The following is a 15,738-nucleotide window of genomic DNA, read 5'->3' as shown; positions in this document are numbered from 1 at the left end:
TTCTTTAAACTTACCAAAAGCTTGAGCCTTATCACGAAGGAAGTACACCCACATCTTCCTACTGTAGTCGTCGACAATCAACATAAAATAAGAAGATCCCCCCAAGGCCTGTGTAGGCATCTTACCACACAAGTCAGCATGCACCAACTCTAGAGGAGCATGTGCTCTATTCTTGCTTTCTTGTGGAAATGCCTTTCTCTGTTGCTTGCCCATCATACAAGCTTCACATGGTTCCTTCAATTCAGTTATTGTAGGTAGGTGAGCAACCATACCTTGCTTTTGCATCTCCTTCAATACTGCAAATCCGATGTGTCCAAACCTTTCATGCCAAAGCTTACTTGTGCCCACTCCAGCGGTGGCTGTAAGAGCACTTAGCTCATACAGGTTGTTCCTCCTTTCTCCTTTGCCAACAATTGTGCCAGCACTATCAATAATTTCTGCACCTGTCTTCTTGAACCTCACTTCATGACCAAGATCAGTTATGGCAGCAACTGATAAGAGATTTCTTCTGATTTCGGGAACATACAACACATTTGAAAGCTTTTTGACTTCACCATTTGCAGCAACAAAAGAAATAGTACCTGTGCCCGCAGCAGGGCATTTAGCATCATTTCCAACCGTCACAGTGATGGATTCTTGTAGAGGCTGCATAGAACTGTATAGACCTTTCTTGTTGGTCATGTGACGGGAGGCCCCACTATCCAACACCCAAGAGTCAGTGGTAGATTCTTCTTGCGCCGAGGAGCACACTTCCTCAATGGTCGCCATGAATAATTCCAACTCTGCTTTAGCCGTATTGGCTGTCTCTTTCCCTTTAGTTTTAAGGGTACCATTCTTTTCATCTGCCTTCTTGACACGACAATCTGCAATCGCATGTCCTTTCTTCTTACAGTAGAAGCACTCTCCTTGAAACTTCTTCTTGCCGCCCTTTTTCTTTTTGTCACCATCATTTTTGGTGGAGGAAACACCTTTGCCTTTTGCATTGGCAGAGAATGCAGCATCTCCATTGTTGCTTCCTTCTCGGGCTTTCAGCCTCAACTCCTCCTCCATTAATAATGCACAAAACTCCTCAAAAGTCAAAGCTTGAGGTCTCACCTGAGTATTAAGGGCAGTTACTAGTCCATCAAACTTTTGTGGACAAATCCGAAGACACCTCCGAGCTAGCTCTTCGCTAGTCTTTTGTATCCCAGCGCCAGCCATCTGGTCGCGCAGATTCTTAATCCGAGTGATGAATGCTTCAACCGTCTCTCCTTCAGCAAACTTCTCCGCTGCTAGTTGATTCTCCAAGTTTTGAATCCTTGTTTGGTTTCGTGTTTCATATTGACTCCTTAGTACATTCCAAGCCTCTGACGCTTTGGTTGTATGCTGAATCAGAGTCAAAACACTGTCAGAACAGCTTGTAACTAAGGCACACAATGCATCTGCATTCCTTCGTTTCCAAGCTCGTAGAAGATCTGCATTCGGAGGAATCATCACACTAGGATTTGATGGGTCGGGGGTAGGCTGTGGTTCTGCGTCAGTCCCCAGCACAGTCTCCAGAAGCTCATAAGAATCAAGGATAGTAGTAATTTTGAACTTCCACAAGGTGTAGTTTGTACCATCTAACTTGCCTTCGCTGAAGGTTGGTGGACGAATCCTCAGTGTTTGAATAGCCGGTACAGCAGCACCACCTCCTGCACCGCTTCCTGATGCGCCAGAACTGCTTCCCGGAGTCGACATCGTTTCTCTTTGCTGTTGAAGCCTTTGCCTCTTGCACTCTCTCCGATCTCTAGAACCCCCTGGGCTCTGATACCATGTAAAATATTACACGGCGCAGCGAACAGAATCTGAGAAAGAGATAGAGAGTACACAACAGATAAGAGGAGAATCAGTAAAATTCTTTAACTCCAAACAACTGATACAAAGATGGCTCTGTCCACCCGTGCGCTTCCACTGTGTGAAGCTTAGATGGCGATCTAGACAGAAGATAGGTGAAGAGCTTAAGGCTAGCTGGAACAACAACTCTGACTGGGTGAAAGATGAGTATTAGATGGCTGCGAAGGGGTTTAGCTTTTATAGCCCGCGAAGGTCGTTAGGTCGGCCTGCTGACCGACCTACCATATGAGCCTCCACTAGTCGGACAGGGAATATTCCAGGGAATATTCCCTTTACCATCGGGCCGGGGGCGCTGCCCCCGGACCCCCGCCAGGGGGGCCGCTGGCCCCCCTGGGACCCCCCAGCCAGGGGCCGCTTCCGCGGCCCCCGGACCCCACAATAGGGGCCCCTTTTAACTCCCTTACCACGCAACTCAATGCAATGTGCCTCGAGTTGCTACCAGCTTAACCACTCCGTCTAACCCAAAGATTAGACCCACAACAGTCACCTTTTTGCCATCCGGTCACATAGACCTCATCTGATATACAAGTCAGGACTCAACCAATGTCCGGGCTCACATTTGGCTTCTCCTCATAATGGGGGCCTTACAACTTTGAGCACCATGGATCATTGGTAGTACCTAATGAGGGTGGGGCATTGATCATATCTAACAAAAAGAAGGCATTTGGAATTCCAAGATAGGGAATTGGTCCTTTTGAAAGTGCCTAAGTCCCGCTACTCGACTTTCAAAGTGGGAAGCTGGCCCACCACTTCTATGCCCCATACTGGATTTTGAAGAGAGTTGGTGACTTGGCCTACGAAGAACTTCCCCCCATAGATGAAGAAGGCATCACTCAATATATCCCTGAGGCAATCATTGGGCAGTGAGATAAGCACTTACGGTTTCGATCCATTAAAGAATACCTCATCAAATGGCAAAGCCTACCCCTGGAAGAAGCCTCTTGGCACCCTGCAACCATTGTCAATGAATTCCCCTACCTCCAAGAGGCCCCACGACTTGATGACTAGCCTTTCATGCCCCATTTGACCACCCTTTGCCTGCAGACTGCACACTATTTTAGAACAGTTTTATACTTATTCAAATCTTAGGCATATGCATCCTACACAGCCTGAAATTACTCATCATAAGCTCCATTTTGACATGTGATATGCCCTATTTGGAGTAGCCTATCAAAAATATATCTTGTTTACCTTTGCAGGCCAGTCTTGGACAACATATTATCCCTAGTCTTTACCCACCTAATTTTCTTTGTAAAAGGGCTCAGAGTCATACTCTGCAACCCCCCCCCTAGCCCACTAATCACTCCCTCTACTTCTCCTTGTTTTTTAGGGCAAAAACCTTTAGAGTGGGGATGGATTGCAACAAGCGGGATACACACTGACTAGGGTTTAGACACCCAGTCACACTGACCGGGGTATATAAGGTGTAAGAGTCCCAGATTAGGGCAACCAATTATTATAAAGAACATTCTCTTCACCCTCATCCTAGCTTCCATGGCTTCCTTCTCTCCTCTTTTCTGTCTTTTTGTCTCCTCTTCTAGTCTTGTTTTCTCTTCTTCTTGCTCTCTTTCTCTCTCTTCAGCTCTTCTTCTCTCTCCTCTCAGTTCAATTCATTAGAGCTATGCATGTCATCTCCATCACAAAGATTGACTCTAAAGATGAAGACCCCATAGCGTGAGCCTATTTGAGCTAAGAATCGCTACCCAAAAACATGATGTCCTCAATGTACTAATTGATGGAGCATACAACATCCTTCCCAAAGATAAGTGAGATAGCATCTAGTGCACTAGCAAGACAAGGACAAACAAACTTAGAGGAAAAAGAAGACCAAAGAAGAAAGGAGGAAACTGGCCAAATAAGCATAGCAACCCAAGTTTGAGGCTATCTAAAAGCAAAAAATAAAAAAAGCAAAATTAGGTGAAGATACTCAAAAGAATGAGTAGAAGAAGGGCAAGGACAAAGGCTCTACCAAAGGAGGAAGAAGAAGGATGTCTCAAAGAAAGATGGTCAAGAGGAAAATACCTTCGGAAGAGAAAGATGCCTTGGAGATAGCCCTTGATGTGATGTACCTGCCCCTAGCTAAGCTAGGGGAGAGGATGTTTAGTAATCACTCAAATGTCTCTCTTAAGAAGCACTGTTTGGACCCCTTAGGATTAACATACTTTGTTGGTCAGATGGCTTATGAGTCTACTTTGCAATAGAACATCTAGCCATGACCCACTAAGATCAACCTGAGGGTCTTGTGACCTAATAGTCTCTACCAACTTTCTAGCACCTAGCCATGATGATCACTTGTAATGTCTTATAACTAAAAGTAGACTAGTCATCACACCTAGTTTTCAAAGAGAGTGAGAGATGAGGGGGAATCAAGCTTGACCCCTCTACCGATAAGGCATAATCTCAACTCCAGTCTCCTAAAATAATGCAAAGTCAAGTCATAAGACATAGACCCTAGATAGTTAGCATTCAGCTCTATTTCTATTTTTTATCTTTTGAAAAGCATCCAACTAATCAAGTCCACCCATCGGACAACATCGGCCTGATGACCATCCACCTGCTTTCCACATGCACACCTGATGTGTTTAATTATCTAATTAAGTTCTACCATTATTAAATTGATAAAATTATCTTTCTTAATTATTTATTTAAAGACTGGTGGTTGTTGAGTGTATTTAAGCACATACACAAAAATAGTGAATTTCAAAATAGTGAAGACATTAATCTTTTCAAGAATTTGCTCTCTTCTTTAGAGCAATAATCAATCTATATAGTTTTCGAGCTCCCAATGTGCACCACATTATATGCATTGTTAATTTATTTTATATTTACTAATCATCTCTAACCTTGCATTTGAGATTTTAGTTGCCAATGGCCATTCACTCTACCATTTGTTCCACATTTTCATTAAGCACAAAACAAAGATAGTGAAGACAGAACTTTTAGACATTCGTATCATTGATTTGGTTTTTGCTCATAGAACCATATACCAAAAATTCTACTTTCCTCTTGGTGCAATAACCAATCCATAATTTCTAGTGCTCATACAGATTTCTTATTCATCTTAGCACCAAGTACGTAACTACCATTATCTACCCAAGGCCCTTTAATTATGAATTTCCATAGAGGAGGGAACCTTCCATATAGAACCTTTTCACCCATGTACCCTCTCTTCATTTCAAAGTCTCTCTAGTGCACTAGCCCCACCCATTGTGCACATCGAGGATTTTTTCCCTATCTTGGAACCGGACTGAGTATTACTATTAAAGCCCCATTGTTCTTGATCACCTTAAGGGATGAACCTTCCTCGCATGTTTGACCTCTCATCTAGGTGGTGGACTACACTCTAGATGCATAAAAACTGACCCGGGAAGTTACCATATGTGTATTCTCTACATCACGTGCATTCAAGGCCTATTTATAAATATCCTTATATGTGAATTTTTTTTAGAATAAAACATAACCCTTTTCTATTCAATTTGTAAATAACCCCTTTATATTACACCCTTCTATATGTTAAAAATGCATAAAAATTGTATTTTAGAAATACGTTATTTTGAATCCACATGATGCACACATATATTCATGAGTAACTTACCCGAGAAAACTGACCAAGTACAAGTCATGATAGCAAGACCTTGGGATGTACATGCCAGCCATGGTGCTACCTCATGTAGCAAATCTACACCATCGATAGTGCTATCTCATGAGGTGAATCTAGACTACTATAGTGGTGTCTCATGTGGTGAATCAATGCTACATCATCACATAGACCATAGTTAATGTTGCCTCTTGTGAGGAATCTACACCAATCATAGTATTGCCTCCTATGGTGAATCTATACTACTATAGTGTTGTCTCCGTGGCAAATCTGTACTACATCTTCACATCCTATCTACTTGACTTTTGGCATACATTTTTTCAAACACATCCAAAAATAGCCACATTCATCCATAACTAAAAATGGTTTTAACTAGGCCAAATCATCTTTACTAACCACATTCATCCATAACCGAAATGGCTTTAACCAGGCCAAATCATTTTTATCAACCAGTAATTCCACCACTAGCCTTTATTTTAGCTAAGGTGTTTTCATTAATCAATTAATACTTTTTATGTACATGCAAGAACACGTTTAATTTTATTATAACATCTCTACCCTCATGGTTGTGCATTTGCAGGGTTGATATTCTCACACGTGCATGTCCCTTTTGCATCATATCCATGCTTATTACAACATCTACACATAATTTCAAGAAGGCCTCTAATCTTATGACTACCTGCTATGTTCCATATATACTATTTGCAACTTCTTGTCTAAGACATTCAAGTACTCACAATCTTATATGATTCCCTATCATTTTTCATAGGCTTTATCATTATATCAAAGCTTCGGAAGTTTTGTCTCTTTTCAAAAGTTTTCTCTATTTTCTTCCTCAACACATTTTCTAATCCTTATCGAATCATGTATATACCATACTAATATTTCTTCTATAAGAAATACCTCAATTGGTAAAAACACAATGTCCTATTATAACATTTATTACTTCATTTTTTCATGATCATGTCATATTCTTAACAAACCAATGTTAGTGCTACATTAACCTCTTTCCATCGCAACATAGATCTCACTCGAACAATCTATACTTTTCTAAACACCTTTTCTTGATAAATGGATCATGTAAATATAAAATGCCTAATTTTTTAGGTTAGAATTAATGGTGTCATTGGCTACATTTTCCCTTGCATTAAGGGTTGCTAAAACCAAACCTACTAGGTTGCAAGGTCTTGCCTCGTTAGGCATGCTAACCTATTGTGAGGGAGCATGGTGGACTAAGAATAAGAAAGGGAATAGGATGAGGTGAGAAGGATTATTAGATTTGGAAAAGCATTTTGAGAATTATAGCCTTCACCTTCTCTCACTCTCAATACTCTTGTATTTTATTACTCTTTTCCATGGTGCATCATCCAGCCATCACTTGCCTCTCCTTTCTTTCTGGGGAGGGTTGTGATGAAGAATCCAGACCAAATGATTATGCTCGAGGGATAGAGGATGTAGATTGGCTGAGAGAGTGTGTCAGCGGCAAAGAAGAAGCATCAACGGCCTCCCGTCCTTGAGAAACGAGCCTCGAAATTGTGATTTCTATGCGTAAGTAAGTAGTTCTTTTGTTTTACACAAAATGGTTGAAGAAAGTGCTTGATTTTGTTTATTCCTGATTTCCCATGTTGCATTTTCTCTTAAATATGAAAGAAAACTAGAAAATATAATAATTTCCCACAAAACATGCAAAACCCACAAGTTGCGGTTTTGATAAAAATAATGGAATTTGGGGTTTTTGTTGAGTGTTTTGGGGTCGTATGGGATAGAAATGGATATGAAAATGATATTGAGTGTCCTTGATCAGTAAGAACTCATACTTCTAAAATCTCTCATTATTATGAAGAAATAAATGGAAAAATTTAAAAAATAAGTGAAATTTAAGTTTTTACACCTAAAAAATAGGAAAATTTACATTTTACAACTATGAGCATATAACACGATTGGAGCATGAGCATTAAGCTCAATCAAGCCTTGTTTCTATGTTATAGTGTGTCTTTATCGATTTTTATATGAAAACGACATAAAAATGAACCGTACACATATCCAACGAATGCAAAACCTAACCGGGAGGAGGGAAAAGGGTTTGTGAGAGTGGTTAGTTGCTGAAACTGATTCAAATTCTGATCTATTTGTCTATACACAGCATATAATATGGATTATCGTTTGAATTCAGGAGACTAGTATCATGAAGAAATTCAATGCTAGTCTCTATCAACGCCGCACATACTATTAGTAGGAAAATCATTGAAGGGTTGTTTTCGCACTTCACCTAGCTAGTTTCTGATAATAAAATGCTTGAGCACAATGGTTATCCGCACTTGCATTGAGCATAACATGGAATCAAACCTTGATGCATTGCAATTGTTTACCAAACATTGACCTACGTGGAGTGTGAAAGAAAACACAACGGTTTCTTGGAGCAAGCTTGGTAAGGAAATATCAAATCTCGTGGATCATTCAAAATATATAAGAGTGGAGATTGTTCGTGTGTTCTTTATGTTAGAGCACCGCATCAAGGGGCCAATCCTCTTAGTGTAGGAGAGTTGCAGTGGGGCCACGGCATTCAGCCGAGGGGTTGCCTCCTATGTTTGTGTTACGTGGTATATTATACTAAAATATATATGATCTCCCTCTGAGGATTAAGGAAGGCCAAACATTGGACTACTTTCCATTACAAATGCAATATCTATAGATTAGGGCAATATGTCCCTTAGATGCTCTTGGATGTGAGATAGTGTGGGGTTATCTTGTGAGAGTCATAGAGGCCCTGCTAGTGCTTATAACCAATATTGGGTCCCTTTTTTGTCCCGACAGGTGGTGCGTTTGTCAGGAGCTGCCTACAAGTGGTGGTTTCCGTGCCTTGGTCGATTGGGACCTATTTTCTAGTGTATGTCAGAAATTAGTGAGCCCAGACCATCAAGTGGAGCTCCAAAAGCAAGAAAGGGTTGAACGAGCTAGACGGCATGCTAAGATAAATAGAAGATATTCTCCACGAAGGAGTGGTTTGATATCTTTGCAAGGGTAGGGTTTGAATAACCCTAGCTCAGCACACAATCCATTAGGGGGAGGAAGCTCTAGTTCTTCCCCCCTTTTAGTTAGTTACTCCACTTCGAGAGGAGCTCTAGTTCTGATTATTCAAGCCCGTGTAGTAGCGAATCTGGTTGTTACCATGGTGGCACAACCTATTGCTATACCTGCTAGAATAGCAGATTTGCTAGCTTTAGGCTTCCCCCTATCCATCTTTAATGGGTTAGCAGAAGAAGATGCGGAACTGCACATTAATGAATTCCAGAAGTTTATGTTCAACTGACGTATCCAAGATGAAGGACATTTAATGGTGTTCTTTAGCATGACTCTCAAAGGAAGAGCTGCCATATGGTACCACGGCCTAGAGGTCGGAACCATAACCACTATTAATTTATTTCAAAGGGATTTTGCCCCTGAAAGGGGTGGTCAATATTTGTTATGTGTACTAAATGTGACATGTCAAGAGCTACATGAGAATATCCAAGAATATGCCAAGAAGTTAAAAGAGGTCTTTCGCAAATTACAAGCCTCTATCCCTATCCCAGTAGGCTGCCCAACTGCAATATTTTTTGTATGGTCTGGATTTCAACATTCAGGTGCAATTGAATATTGTCACTTTGCCAGATGTGGACACTACCATTAGACAAGCATAAGAAGTAGAATCCTTACTACAAGTGGCCTATGCCTCTTGAGCCAATCTTAATATGGGTCTAGTTTCAGGAAATAATTTAGCATTGACCAATGGCAATGGAAGTCAAGGGATAGCTATGACTAACCTGACTATGAGTGGAAGCATGGTCCAAAATGTGCCTTTCTTGTTAGCTCCTCCTAGTGTGACTATGCCTATGGCTAATTAGATGGCTCCACCAAATGTTGGAGGCCAAGCATTAAACCCTAATGTTATTCATGTGAGTCAACAACCAATGCCCAATCAAATCGTTAGGCCAATGGAACGACAAATAGACGATCATGGCTATGAGCCAACTACATTAAATGTTCTTAGCAAAGTTAAGGATATGATGAAGCACTACACTAACATGATTTTGAAATAATATCAGCAAATAGCTGTTGATATCAATTTCCTTAAAAAACAATAGAATCTGATAGGAAGTAGATGCCTTGACAAGGGTGCACCCTCAAGATTCAATTGTAAATGGTGTGGTGGCCATAGAAAGTAGATGTCCTGAAGAGGGTCCACCCTCAAGTTTCAGTTGTAAATTGTGTGGTGGCTAGCAGTACCCTAGAAATTGTCCAAATGTTAAATGTGATATTTGTAGGAAGTCTAGCCATCTAGCTGCCACTTGTTGGAGTAAGATTAGCTCTCTCCAACAAGGTAGTAAACAGTCAGGTCTTGTTAACCATCGTGCACAAGGGAAAAATATTCAACAAGATGATGGACCGAAACAAATACTTCAAAGAGGTAAGGCTACTATAGAGGAGCTGCCTAGTGTGCCAGTGGAGTTAGCCTCATTGAGGTTGTACTAGTTAATGGCACTGAAGCTTCTAATCTGCGGGCCATTACGAGAGGTCAAAAGGGTAGAGAAGGCAATAAAGATAATGTGAAACATGTTGATGGAAACCCTAAATAGGATAACAAAGGGACGCAAGTCCTTAACACCAACATGGAAGGGGGACCTTTAAAACCAGTAGAGAGTAAAGTTGACACCAAGAAGGATAAAGAATTTCCAAGGAGAAAGGAAAAAGCTAAGAAGGAAGAACCAAAGCCAATTCAACGACCAAAAGAGAGAATGGTCTAGCAAGAGAAGAGAGCTCTAGTGAATTATTACGAATTTGATTTGGCAAGCTCTCTTTGTGACGTTAAGCCAGATGTGAATCTCTTTCATATGATTAAGTTGTCTCTAAGAGTGCACAAGGAATTTAAAAAGATCATGTGTACTGGGTATATCCTAGAACTTTTGGTCATAGCACGAAGAGGAGATGATTGGTGGGAGCATGCTGAAAAGCATTGCCCAAGGGTTGTAGCCTACGTTGATGGAATACTAGCCGATCATGCTATCGTAGATACATGATCATCTATTAATATCATGAGTTCAGAATTGATGGAGAGACTAGGTCTAGTAATCCAAAAAGATGCCTCCACAATTTTTTGAATGGCTAATGATAGTTAAAGACAACCTAAAGGTTGTATTACCAAAGTCCTTGTGACCATGGCAAGTGTGGATTGCAATATGGATTTTAGGGTTATCAAGTTCGCAAGACGGCCAAGCTATCGAGTATTATTAGGAAAACCATGGATTTAGTGATCCAACTATCAAATGGATATACCTGCTGGTCGATTGATTTCTGGTAGAGGTGCCAATCGTGTGGTAGTAGATGCATGCATTGAGTCTCCTCAAAGCGGAGAGCTCCTCTATCCTGTACGAAATTAAAGACATTAGAAGATGTATCTACTAGTGAGACTTCATCAAGTGTGATGACTCAAAAGAAGGGTCCACTATATAGGACATCTATCAAATAACTCTAAATAAGCCAATAGAAGCTCAAGATCGAATAAGAGACGCGAATGTGATTGAGCTGGATCTTGGTACGCCAAATGATCTACGGCCAATTCAATTAGGGTCCATGCTCAGTGTGGAAGAAAGGGAGGACTTTGTGTCCCTTATCCAAGAGTTCCAAAAAAAATTTGTCTAGAGTTATGATGAGCTTAGAGATATTCCTCCTAGCTTGGTTGTTCGTACCATTCCTCTAAAGGAAGGTAGTCATCCTATGCATCAGAAAGTAAGACGTATGCCTTTCAAGGGAGGGCTATTCGAGGAGTTACAAAAATTGAGACAAGCTGGTTTGATCTTCCATGTTCAACACACTAAATGGTGTTCACCTGTTGTTATCAAGACGAAGAAAATTAATCAAATCTTGCTTTGCATAGACTTTAGAGAGCTAAATAAGCATATAGTTAAGGACTACTACCCATTTCCCTTTATTGACCAAGTTAGCAAGTAGGAAAATATATTCGTTTATGGATTGCTTTGTGGGATATAACCAGATGTCAATTGCAGAAGGAGATAAGTTAAAAACAACTTGCATTACTGTCTTTCGGCACCTTTGTGTACCATGTGATGGCCTTTGGTTTATGCACTGCACCTGGTTCTTGTCAATGAACAGTAGACAAGACCTTTGGTGACATCTCCCCAAAGGAGTTGAAATTATTTATCGATGACCTGGGGGGAAGTCACCATAAGAGAAAGGCAATTTATTATTTTAAGAAATTATTTTAGCACTACATACAATTTTTCATAGCTCTTAACCCATGGAAGTGCATCCTTGGAATGCCTTATGGGCTATTACTAGGCCATGTGGTCAATTTAGTAGGGATTGTGACTGACCCTGAAAAGATCAAGGTCATAGTCACCATGAGTCCACCACGCACTCCCAAAGAAGTACATAGCTTTCTATCATCTATAGGGTACTACGAGATGCTCATAAATGCCTTGGTAGAAAGAAAGTTGACACTAACGAATCTATTATCCTTTAGTTGTCTATTTGAATGAAGTGACCCTTTTAAGGTAGCTTTTGATTATGTGAAATATGAGCTAGTAAAAGCTCTAATTTTAAAAGCACCTAAAAGGGGTGAAATCTTCTATATATTTTTAGCAGTCACCATGCATAGTATCAATTGTGCTGTTTATCCCAAATCTAGGAGAAAAAATGGCACCATCCGATCGCTTTTGCTAGTCGGAAAATGGGAATATCAGAAATCAACTACACCTACATGGAGAAGTTGTGCCTTGCAATGGTATTTGTGACTAAAAAATTCAGGCACTATATACTTTATGAGAAGGTGGTTTTCTATACAAAGGCAGAGGGGCTTAGATTGTTGATGAACAAGTTGTAGGTGCCTGATCGTTTAGCAAAGTGGTTAATCACTTTGCAAGAATTTGACTATGAGATTTGAAGTAAGCCACCAAAGTTGCAGGGTATTGTGGAATGCCTTGTGGATTTCAGGGAGCCAAAAGAGACTTTAGTTGAAGGAAATGTTTAAAATGATACGGCTTTGATCCCATCTTACTATGATGATATAATGCATTATCTATCAATGGGAGAGACTAGAGCCATTTATCAAAATCAGAAAAGAGGAAAATTAGGTAGCAGGCTTTTAAATTTTCCTTTATTGCAGCAAGAGCACCATATCAGCAGGGGTTGATTATATCTATCACCAATGTGTGATACCTGACGAGGTTCCATTCATTTTGGAAGAGTACCATGACTCCGCTTGTGGAGGGCATTTTGCTAGACGACTGACTGCACAAAAAGCTTTAAGAGCAGGATATTGGTGGCCGTCCATTTTTCAAGATGCATTTGAGTATGTCAAGATATGCGATACTTATCAACGACATGACAATAGGGAGAATAGGAAGTGACCACTTACTCTGATTATGGCTATACTTCCATTTGAGAAGTGGAGCATTGACTTTGTGGGTTCTATTACCCCGTCATATTCTACATAGAAGAGATACATCATAGTGGCAACTGACTATTTTACAAAGTGATCAGAAGCACGAGGACGAGGAAGGACGATACAAAAGAGACTGCAAATTTTCTATTAGAGCAAACTATATGCTGATTTGGTCTAGCAAAAGAATTAGTATCGAACCGTGGAACCCATTTCCTAAACAAGGTGATCAAAAGCCTGACTAACATTGGTAAATTAAGCACAATAATGACTCCGTATAACCCACAGGAAAATGGGCAAGTTGAAAGCACAAATAAATAGCTTGTGGGTATTCTATCAAAAATAATGTTAAAAAAGAAGCGAGACTGGGATAAGAAACTATATGTGGCAATGTGGGCGTATAACATGATGTTTAAATGAGCCATTGGCCACACCCCATTCAAGTTAGTCTATGGGGAGGAGTGTGTTTTCCCTTAGAGATTGAGTTGCTGACTATAAGATTCACAATCAATCACTCTTTGGGTGATGAGGATGCACTATTCGAGCGCTTTATAACTCTGGCCCACTTGGATGAGCTCAAATTGCAAAGTCTATTGCACCAAGAAGTGGCTAAGTGTTGGATGAAGCAGCTGCATGATTTAAAAGCAAAGAAATACACCTTCAAGAAGAGATAGTTAGTTCTATATTATGATGCATGTAGGGAACTATTTCTAGGAAAACTTGAGCCCAAATGGGACAATCCCTCAACATCGTAAGAATAGGGAAAAATAAGTCCATGGCATTACTGGTTGATCTTGAGGGAGTGGAGTTTAAAAATAAGGTTAATCTTAATAAGATTTCACTTTATTATCTCTAAGTGCATCTCTAAGTGCATTAACAAAATAAATGCCTTCCAAGTCAATACTCAACTGATTCAAGAACTTGCAAGAGACGAAAGAGGTTGATGAGGCGGCTTATTCCTTACTTGGAACACCCATACTTGGAGTAGCGATATCATCAGGGAAAGTTTATCTGGTGGAGTAAAGCAAGGAAATGAATCATTTGTCTGGGAAATCAAAGTCTTCTATCATCACTGCTTGCGAATCTTGGCAAGCATCCCTATTATATTCAACAAAGAAGGTGGGATGGAGCCTTCAATACATCCTCTGAACATGCTAAATTTTGATTATCATAATCTTGAGTAGAGGTGACGATGGCGGGCTGTGTGAACCCATTGTGGACGTACAAAATGTACTTTGATGGAGCATCCAGGGGTCCCAACAACAAGAAAGGGAGTATAGGGATAGTTATTAAAGACCCCCGACGTAGAGTCATGATGAAATTAGCTATTTATCTTGAGGTTGGATTTACTAATAACATGGCAGAACACAAAGATTTAATCATGGGCCTAAACATTGCTACTAAAAAGGGCAAGATTCATCAATTGATAGTAAAGGGGGGTTCCCAATTGGTATTGAACCATCTAAATGGGACGTACACAGTATAAAATCCCATTCTTTCTATGTATTATCACAGTGTTGTGACCCTGCTCAATGGGTTTGAGAAAGTGTCTCTTTAGTTGGCTCCACGTTATTAAAATCATTTTGCGGACTCGCTAGCAAACTTTGCTTATGAAGAATACCTTTTCTTCAACTGTGATCCTAGTTCAAATATCTCTAGTATGTGTAATGCAAAAAGTGGCTGAGACCCATTTGCCTTTATTATCTTGGACCCATAGGTTAGTTAGATGACACATTATGTGTACACCTCTTGCTATTTATGCAAGAGGCATGGGTCACAATCTAATGCATTTAGTTTAGGGCATGAGTCCTATTTCCTCCTTGGGACATAGAGCATCTTGGTGTATATTAGCTAGACTTCAAAAGGGGAGAATATATATACGAGCTATATTGTTTGATTCCATTAGGCCAAGAGGGCCTTTTTTTTTGGGTTTTAATGCTTGATTTTCATTAGGCCAAGGGTGTTTTTTTAAACTCGAGTCTAAATACTTAATTCCATTAGGCAGGAGGGCCAGTTAGGTTGTAGTGAAATGTTCTATTTCATTAGGCCAAGAGGGCCATATGTTTATTTGGTGCATGTACGTTTAATGGTTTCCTAATTTAGTGGTTGCATCACATAGGTTGACAAAGTCTCACTGGAGGGAGCCTTTGCTGCGGAGGAGCTTTTTGTGGTGGCCATTCCAGTTGGTATCGTTCCCTTTTTGAGTCTTTTTCCCTTAAGTAGATAATGTTATATGTGTGTATAGAGGTTAATTTCTTTTTGTTTGTTGGGGACCAACAATCAAGGCATTGAAGTCCTAAGGCTTGGTTAGGTATATCTGGGGGGAGATTTGAGCAGTTGCCTACCTCCTGTTAGGACATTATCGAGGGTAGTCCTTGTGACCTTATCCTTCCTGCTTGCTAGGTAGCTATCTTAAGAGTCCCTACTAGTGTGAGCCAGTTAGAGAAGCCTGCCTAACTATCAAAGAAGAGAAATTTCTAAATATATCTCAAAATAAAAATTACAAAGGTGTGTAAAAAGGGGTTCTAACCCCTCAAGAAAAAAGGGAAAAGACAAAGGAAGATAATTTCTACATGCAGTTGATTATCGCATTGCAGAGGCTTGGTAGATTCCTGGGGATGAGTCAAGGGACCGATGCCTTGTCTTCCTAGGGGTAGCAACTAGCCGCAAAGAAAAGAAAGGAAGGTTGGAGTGAAAATAAAAGTGAGCATTAAAAAAAGAATTAAGTGTCACCTCGCAAGAGCTTGGTAGGTGCTTGGGTACCGAGTCAAGACCTGAGACCGATGTTATGTTCTCCTTGGATCACTCTATACTCAACTCCCTCCTT

Source organism: Lygodium microphyllum, chromosome 4 (assembly GCF_053477565.2).
Source record: "Lygodium microphyllum isolate KBCC chromosome 4, Lygodium_microphyllum_v1.1.10, whole genome shotgun sequence".
In the NCBI taxonomy this organism is placed as follows: domain Eukaryota; kingdom Viridiplantae; phylum Streptophyta; class Polypodiopsida; order Schizaeales; family Lygodiaceae; genus Lygodium; species Lygodium microphyllum.
The sequence above is the reverse complement of the archived record's forward strand: the minus strand, read 5'-3'. Positions refer to the sequence as shown.